The following is a 9322-nucleotide window of genomic DNA, read 5'->3' on the forward strand; positions in this document are numbered from 1 at the left end:
TGAACCATTCTGGATTAATTTCTGATTTTTTAATTGTGCCAAATCTTGCACACATTATGTGGACTAATGAGAAGAAATCATTAATGCTGAAAAAATTACTCACAGGACTAAAGGTAACAGATAGGATCAAGTTATACAAAAGTACTAAGACTGAAATGCTGATAGCATTAGTGGGATTGAAAGTTGACTTAAAGAATTTATGAAAAAAAATAGGAAAGATGTGTTGACACTATGATTTTGAGAAAGAAAAACTATGAGAAAAGTCAGATAGAAAAAAGTTAACCAGTTAGGATTTGACACCTGGGGGTCGGCATATTTCTGAACAGTATGGGCACAGAGGTGGATATCTAAGGACAGAAGCAGCTGTTCAGAGGGAATAATAGCATGGTGCCAGGAAAGAAAAGCAGACTGAAACTTATTTCTTCTCTGCATGTGTTAGGTGTTCACAGCAGTGAGCAATCATAAAGTCATAGAAAGGTGAGAATAGGAGGTGCCTCCGAAGCTCCTCTTGTCTTACCCCCAGCTGATCAGGTTCCCCTTAAACAGATTACTCAGGACCATGGTCATTTGTGATTTCAGTATTTTCAATAATGGAGATTCTTTAATCTCTCTGGATGACGTTGCAGAGTTTGACCACCCTTGCAGTTAGAAAGGTTGTTCTCATGTTTGTTTGAATAGATTTTCCTGTGTTTTCATTTGTGCCCACTGCCTCTTGTCCTGCTTACCAACTTCTTTACTGTCTCTCCTGAAGCATTTATGCAGATTGATATTGATATATTCCTCTGGGATGAACAGCTCCAGCCCTCTCAGCTTCTCTTCATATGCAAAATGTTCCATGTACCTGATGATCATTATAGCCCTTTGCTGGACATGCTCTGGTATATCCATGTCTGTGCTTTGGGGAGCCCAGAATTTGACCCAGCAGTCCAGGTGGGAGCCTGGTTCCTTTTCTATACTAGAACCACTTTATGTCTCTGAACAAAAGGAAAAGAAATAAACAACAACCAACCTGTGGAGTGAGTTTTCATAGCCTTTTATCAGGAGGATTTAAAATAATTCAATAGAACCACTGGGAAGAGATTGACAGCAAAGAAGAAAGTGAAAGCTGTGTGAGCAACTCTTAACACCAGCAAGGGAAAATAGTGTCCAATTGCTGTTAAAATGTTTTTGGAAAGAAATTGATTGAAAACACAGGGTTTCTGAGACTTCCAGGCTTTTGAAGTCTGCAGAGGGACATTCATGAGTAGTAAGGCTAGAAACGTTCAGCTGCTCTGAACTTGATCATTTGCTGCAGAGTTCCAGTGTCTCTCATGAGAGTATTGTCTGGTTAAACTTCAGCTAAGACACAGCGTAGCCTTAGCACCTTTAAAAGTTTAAAAAAACTTTTGGCATGGGACAAGTTTCTCTAGGCTGAAACACGTCTCACTTTCTGAGCTGAATAGTTTAAGGTTTATTTTTTTGTCCATAAAATGTTTTCAAATCTCATTATTTGAGTTATCTGTGGCTGGAGAATTGCAAGTACTTTTCATGCCTGAAGACCATTTCAGATGCTGTACTTGTGCAGAAATAATTCAATGTTTGGGAAAACAAAATCTTGGCATGGAGATCATGTGCAGCAGGTAACAAGATAGTGGCTTCTTAAGCAAAAGAGTAAGAGGACCAGAAGTAAAAAATAAAATTAGAAATATTAAGGCCATGAGCTGGATAGCCTGTTTCTCCTAGAAGATATCATAACTCAAAGGCTGACAGATACTCAACTAACAGGAATACGAAGAAGTATAATAAGTATTTAACTACCCTCCTTCAGACCTTAAGAAATAATTTTCCTGGGGACAGGTTATTCAGTAACCCATAACAGCTTTTTTTAATTTGGATGTTTGTTTATTTGTTTGTGTGTCTTTTTTATTCACAATTATTTTCTGTCTGTTGTTGATGCCTGTGATTCTTCTTTGTGTTAGGCAGGTCTCTCTTCATGGAGACAGGACACTGAATCCATTAGCTCACATTCTGAGCCAGCAGAATGGGCCTTGTGTTCCTCTGTTATGCAATATCTGCTTTTGTTCATGTGGATCATCCAAATAATTCCAAAGCATAGGAAAGGATTCATGATCACCCATGGCCTGCAGGGAAAACAGGGCAGATTTTCCCTTAACTCTTCACTCTTAAATGCTATATCTAAGATGGCTCACCCAGGCTCTCTCAGGACTCAGGAGAGGGATTTATGCAGTGATCTGCAGGTCCTATTTTGGACAATTTTGTCAATCTCTGTTGAATCTATTGTCTATTGTCTATTTCTCTTTATAGTCCTTCCATTGATATCATCACAGATTAAACCACTAGTGGTATGAAGTCCATCCCAAAACTTGCTATAAGTATATGATCAACGCTGACATCATGTTAAAGGATGGTAAGAAATGTGGATGCTTTTTAGAATGTCTGCGGGTGAGGAGAAAGGGAAATACCGTCAGGGAGGAAGAAGAAACTATTAGGTTAAAAGGCATTGTTGGCACAAGGTTGACAATGAATAAATGTGGGATGGGAAGGGAAAGAACATTCCTGGCCAAAAAAAAAGTTACTTTTTAAAATTTAACTTTAATTTATGTGCATAGCATGGATCTCCCAGCCTTGTAGTATGAGGATCAGGAAAAGGAAAGCTAATTCTTTTTTAATTCAATAAATAATAAAAAGCAATTTTCAGATGTAATACCTGCATTTTGTGAACTGAAAGTTTCTATACTTCTGTGATACTGAATGTATAAGAAGAATTTAGTTCATATATATTTATTTCAATATGCTTCACAAATTTTGTGGGTACTGATAATTTTAATCCATTAATATGGATATTCATTGCATATTTACTTTATTCCACTGCTTGAATGTTAATATAATTGCAACAAAATCAGTCAGACTACTATATTGTGCTAACGGAAATAAAAATCTTGACTGAATTTTTAAAGTATTTAAATTAGGCTGGTGGAACTGTACAATTCAAAATCAGGAGCAAGAGTCTGCACAAGCCATCAAGGCTGTCAAACTAATTGGAAGCTCCAGCTTTCCCAATGATAAGGATATGGATATGTCAAAAAAATCTAACTGTAAAATAAAACAAAAAAAATATATAAATGTTAAAAGTTTAAGCAAGTCAAAAAAATGTTTATATTGTGTTTAATAAGTGTATATCCCAATCGTGAGTCAATAATCACGATATGGGATAAAAAGTAAAATGTCCTGAGTTAGTGTTTTGACTGACTCCTCACCCTGCCCCCCTTGGCCATGAAGCTGTCCGCTCCCGGGGAAGGGGCCGCCTGAGCTCAGCTCTGTAAACTGGCCTTAGTTTTTTTCTCTTCTTGCAGTAGCTCGCTTAGCTCTAGCTGCTGCTGCTTGTAGCTCTTGCTGCTGTGGTAGTAGTTCGTTGCCTGGTTTGTTAGTTAGCTGTGTTTTTCTTAATTTTTTTAGCTTTATATTGCTTAAATTATTTGTTTTAGCTCGCTGTTGTTTAAAGCTTGCTGGCTGTTTTTTTCTTTCTCTCTCTCCCCCTCTCCCTTCCCCCCCCCCTCACCTCCCGAGGATCAGCACCAGCTCGCTCCAAAGAAACCCTGCAGCCTGCCTCTAAACACCGGCCAAAAAAGCATCTCGTCCTTCTAGTAAAAATCAAATCGTCCACGTCTCTTTTTCTCTCTCAGTAAAAATTTTTTTTTGTCATCTAAATCTGTGCTAAAAAGTGTTTCTCTTGTATGTGTCAATAAATAAGTTTTTTCCACTTTTCCCCCCTAAGTAAAATATTTTTTTTCTTAAGTCCAGTAAAATAAAAAATTAAAAGTTTATTCCCTAAAAAGCTCTTCTAAAAGTTTTTTCCCCTAAGTTTGTCCAAACTAAGACAAAACCTCACCAGCCCAGAAAGGCTGACAATCAGCCCCAGTGTTGCCACTTTTCCAGCTGAAAGCAGGAGTTTCTACTGTTAAAAAAATCTCTTTCTATGAGATCGGAGGAAGGAAGAAGCAGCATGGGGTTAGGATTCATGGATGTAGCAGGAGATCAAGAATGAAGAGGCTGGGGTACTAAAGAGTACTGCTCATCACTGGACAGAAAATTCACATTTGTGTATGAAAATCCTTTTCTTGTGTTGTTCAGAAGTGTTTGGGAGACAATTCAAGAATTGCACAAGGAAATTGAATTATATAACAAAAAGATTCATTTGCTCCAAGACATTCTCAGGGCCTCTGTCTGTCTCTCCATGTCTTCATAAAACTAGAGGTAATCTGTGGTAATCCTTGGAGATCTTGTAGCCTCTCTGTTAAATCTATTCAGGCCTGAAATGATCTTTTTCCTTTGGGATAAGTTTTGTTCTGTCTTACAAACAGTAGTGAAGGGCTCTGACCACTGGAAAGACCTGTGAAACCATATGAACATGAAATTCCTGGTAACCTCTGGCAGTTTTCTTCTGGGATGTGTTCCAAAAGTTTTTGGTTTGACCTTGAAAGTAAAATTTTGCACCTGTTTTTATTGGATGAAATAGGTCTATTCATGGAATAGATACCCAAAGCTTACCAATTATATTCAGATGCTCAAAATAGTCTGGACACTGATATTCTGGACAGAATGAGTTCCATGATGAAGTATTCCTGGCAGGCAACAAAAAGAGAAAATTAATTGCTCAGTTTTATTTGGCCTACAGTTTATAGATAGCACTGTGAAAAGAAGTGTTCACTATTCTGTGTTTGTGCTCTGTGACCTCTCCAGTGTGAGACTGACTGAAATCCACCAAAGTCTTTTTCCTTAAGTATCCTAAAGCCTTGAAAATTAAAAGTCATTCATTACCCTGACTTTATTTTTAGTGCCTAACAAATAATCAACAATTATAATAATTAATGGGGTTTTTTTTTCTGTGGTTCCATAGAGAACCAAAGCATATTAGAAACAACACATTTCTCCCAAAGTTACATTGTTTTCAAGATATTTCCCTCTGATTGCTTTATTTCCTTGGGGGGGCATTTCTGTGCTCACAGAAATCTTTCGGATGCTCTGTTTTACAAGTGCTTATGCCCTCTGAGATCCTGCATTATTAATAATACTAATTTTTGCAATTAATTATTATTAGATGAAGGATGAGAGAGTTTTCAGCAATTCAAAAAGCACAGAAGAGCATGTAAGCCTTATCCTGCAGAGGCTTTCGTTGAACTTTGAGACCTCTGCACTGTGAGAAGCCCCTGAGAATGAGGAATTGTAGTTAGCAAGAAAATCTGCTAAATGGACATGGACAATAAATAAAGGCCTCATACATTGCTGGACTTCTTACTCAAAAAATCCCACTGGGGGGTGCTGATAAAAAGAAAAAAAAAAAAAAGTGTCCAAGATTTTGTAATAATCCAGAGTACAGATCACTATCTGAAGAGGTCGATTAACATATGATGATTTCACGAGCTGCACTTTAAATTTCTGTGTATGACCTTTATCTGTTCTGAAGGACAGAGAAATGCCTGGTCACGAAGAGGAAGGTGTTCTGAATTTTTAACCATAGCTCATAGTGTGCAGTGTTATGCAAGCCTTCTGAGCTAAAGTGAAGATACGAGAGATGCTTTATCTGCTGATGCAGGATCAGAGCTCCCAAGCCAGTCGGAGAGACCAAGTTCAGACACCAAACAGCTCAGAGTAATGACCCAGCGTGGCACAAGGTCATCACACAGTCTGACCAGCTCTGCACTGTCCTAGTCAAAAAGAAAGTTTCACATTTTGAACTTGCGGCAAAGATGTTTATTGTTATGGATAGATTGTAGTGTGGCCTTGGAGTGCTGTGTCCAGTTCTGGGCTTCTCAGGACAAGAGAGATGTGCAGCTCCTGGGGCAGGTCCAAAGGAGGGCTATGAGGATGGTTATGGGCCTGGAGCACCCCCCTTATGAGGAAAGAATGAGGCAGATGTGCCTGTCCATCCTGGAGAAGAGAGAACTGAGAGGAGACCTCACCATTGTCTGTCAATATCTGCAGGGAGATGTCTGAGGGTGAACCAGGCTCATGCTCTGTGGTGAAACAGCTTAAGCAGATCTAAAAACTTTTAACTTTTGTATTTAGTCTTCTAATTCTCCCTTCTATTTGTTAGGCAGATATTTGTTCATCACTGCATAATTCTGATTAGATTATTTAAAAGAAAATGCACTACTCCTCACACAGAACTGGAAAATAAAAGGTAGTTGTAAATCAAATAGTGTGTCTTCAACTTGGTCTAAAGCTGGAGAAATGCCACCTGCAGTATCCCTGAGCAAAGTACATGAAGAAACCAGTGACAAAACACAGACAGAATCACCTTTGCAACTATGGCCACAGAAGCTTTCAGGTATTGCTTCTCCCTTCAAAAATGCGCATGCTTCCCTTTTCTGACAGATGCCATCCTACCCAAGCTCACAGCAAGTGAATTTTATATTTGAAACACACTCAATAGAATAAAGAACAATAGATGTACAGTTGGAAAATCTGACTCAGGAACTTTAAAAAATATATATTTAATTATTAAACTAATTCAGAAATATTTACTTGTTTTGTTTTTCAGGTGGGGTTACTCCCACTTCTCTTTATGTTAAAGGAGGAGAACTGTTTTAGATTTCAAAGGCCTTAGTGGCAGTGAAGTATGTATTAGATGCAATCACAGAAAAACAGCATTGCAAAGGATCTTAAGAGGGTGTGTAATCCACATAGTTCTTTCCCCAAGGCAAGATCAACTATTCTAAACCATTTGCAAGAGAAGATTGTCTATCTCTTATTCTCAGTAATGACCAGTGAAGTATTGCAAACCATGTACTTACACGTATTACACCAGAATTCGGAGAATTCAGGCCAGATTAAAGTCTTACCAGATGACACTGTGGAAACCTGAAGAAAGAAGCAATTCCAGTTCCAAAGAGCCTTTAGTCTCAGCAGAAAAAGCAGCTAAGGGAAAGAGAAATAATGTGTCATCATGGTTATTTCGTGTGGAATTTCTAACTTTTTAGTGTTAGCCTAATCCATCCATTTTTTATAGCTAACAGCAAACCTCCAGCTGCCCACAACTTGTGTTAACAAAAACAACTAATATTGCACAAATAATATGCAGAAAAGGAAAAATAAAACTCCATATGGGACTCCTGTATAACCCATCTCTCTCACATGTTCAAAATGCTAACAAAGACTTCTGTACCTAGCAGGATGTTTTTGTTCTGACTGCACATTTACAAAAGAAAGTGCTGCCTTTAAAAATAAATAACAATTAGAAAAGCAAAGCACATAATGGAGTTTTCCCAACGCAGCAAGCAGCTGTGGAGCCAAACAAGCTTACCCACATTCCCTGAGTGATGGTTTATGTTTTGACATTGACTAACTCATCCATGCTCAGGGCACAAGCACTCAGACAATCTCCATCACCAGTTTCCCATTAGAAATCTTGATCTCTGCTGAAACAAGCTCAATTCCCTTCATTATTTCCCAGCTGACAGACGACGGGAGCGGGAGGATATTACAAGTGTCAGTCTCTTTGCCTCCGGACAGGCCACGGATGACACAAGAAGGAGAGAAACAAACAATAAAAAATATCTCTCTTTGTGTGCCAACTTTTAATGTGTTTGCTGTACCATTATGCTTCATTCATTCTCCCAAAACTAGTTTAGCAGGATTGTTTTCTTGGAAATCCTTCAGAGAAGGTGCTCTCTATCCCTTTTTTTCTCTGAATTTTTGTCAGACTCTTGCTATTTCACAGAAAGAAAGAGGCAGCAATCCATCTTGAAGAGCTATTTTGTTATTAGAAGGAGTTATAAAGCTCTTAAAATTAGTCGTTTAATAAAATATAGCAAATGTTTTTGAGGAGGATGGTGTTTTCTTACTAAAGAAGACAAAGAAGCAGAAGATGAGCATTAATGTAGGCTTTTCCATAAAAATCTTCAGAAGGATCGTTTTATTAGCATTAATAATTGCATTGTTTTGTTAATGAGAGTTCAAGATCAAGATCTGTAGGTTAACAACAATTGTCATAGCTCTTTTAACTATGACAGAGGTATGATATTTTATGCTAAAAATCAGTCATAAACAGAGTGAAAAATAGTCCCTGAGCTAAAAATCCTACTGTTTGAAGGCAAGAAATAGGCAAAATTGGGAAGGAGCAGGGAAAGCAAAATTAAAATGTGTTCTTCACTTAGTCATGTCAAAGGAGAATACAAACTGGTTCTAAACATGCATGCAACTGTTCCCTCATTCTCTGGTCTCACCTTAGTGTGTTTGTGGGTATATCCCATGGTTTTCAAGGTGGAGGTACTCCAGAACTGTTCTTGATACATTAGGCATAGATAAAGAGGTTTTGGTCCACTCCTTGATGACTGAATGTCATGAAATGGCTCTCATCCACATTGCAACAATTTCTTAGCTTTTAAAACATGACTTTCACTGATGAATAAGAACAGTCTCTAACTTGTACTGTTTGCATGCCAAAGAGTAACTTTGGAGGTTGATAAATGTCATAATCCAAACCCGTATCTGGAGCTGCTCTGTTTAGTAGTATCAGGAATCATCTTCCAGTGACTGTGAATGTTGCAGGAAGTATTTTGCTCCTTAAGGTAGCCATTCCCTGTCTGTCCCTTCAGGGGAGCTCTGTGATGGCGAGAGAAACAGCATCAGCACACAAGTGAGTTTTATTAAATGCATACGAGTAATAACATCTGAGAGGAAAGATAATAAAAGATTGGCAATGTAAGGATGTCCCAAGGGTAGTTATTGCCAAAGAGGATCTGCAGCCTCTGAAATATGAAAATGCCATATTAATTTCCTCTTAGATGTTAACATTCACAATTTTGAGGAAAATTTTCACGTAAAAGCTAATTTTATTTTTTTTTTTTTTTAATTATTTTAAAATATAGAATAAAAGGCTCTAATCACATGGAACAGAAACAAAACATTGCTATTCTGACATTAAAAGATGGGAAAAAAGAAATGCAAAAAATAAGGTAAATGATGCTAAAATAAAATAAGTAATGGAAAAACAAGGGAGGACGAGTATTACATCTCAAGAAATCTAATAATGACCTGCTAGAGGATGGAGGAAAAGGAGGTGCACTTTGCTTTATTGTGTATTTCTGTAGAGTGCAGTAAAAGAAAATTCTGCCATCTGTCATCTTCACGAATTTGGCATGCTATGACATTGGACAGGTTTGTTCATACTTCCAATCTGCTTCTCGTTCATTTCTACTGAACAGTTTTGTTCTCCACTTCTCCCACATAGTTTTTATTTTTATCATTATTGTTATTATTTGGAAGTTGTATTATGTTTCATCATTCATCCATAGCTTGAATTCAGTGAGCTAAAATAAAA

The 9322-nt window shown here is 37.7% G+C and overlaps 1 long non-coding RNA gene across 2 annotated transcripts; it reads right to left on the reverse strand.

Moving 5' to 3' along the window:
- Positions 1–3919: 3919 nt before the first annotated feature.
- Positions 3920–8633, reverse strand: LOC130266238 (uncharacterized). Of its 2 annotated transcripts, none has more exons than XR_008842793.1 (3): positions 8226–8633; positions 6795–6918; positions 3920–4622 (listed from the first exon to the last, which is right to left on the reverse strand). It is a non-coding gene; the product is annotated as an uncharacterized LOC130266238 (long non-coding RNA). The 2 variants fall into 2 exon arrangements; XR_008842794.1 differs by having other exon boundaries at positions 6843–6918; positions 8226–8628.
- Positions 8634–9322: the final 689 nt, after the last annotated feature.

The sequence above is a fragment of the Oenanthe melanoleuca genome, unplaced genomic scaffold (assembly GCF_029582105.1).
Source record: "Oenanthe melanoleuca isolate GR-GAL-2019-014 unplaced genomic scaffold, OMel1.0 S002, whole genome shotgun sequence".
Classification (NCBI taxonomy): domain Eukaryota; kingdom Metazoa; phylum Chordata; class Aves; order Passeriformes; family Muscicapidae; genus Oenanthe; species Oenanthe melanoleuca.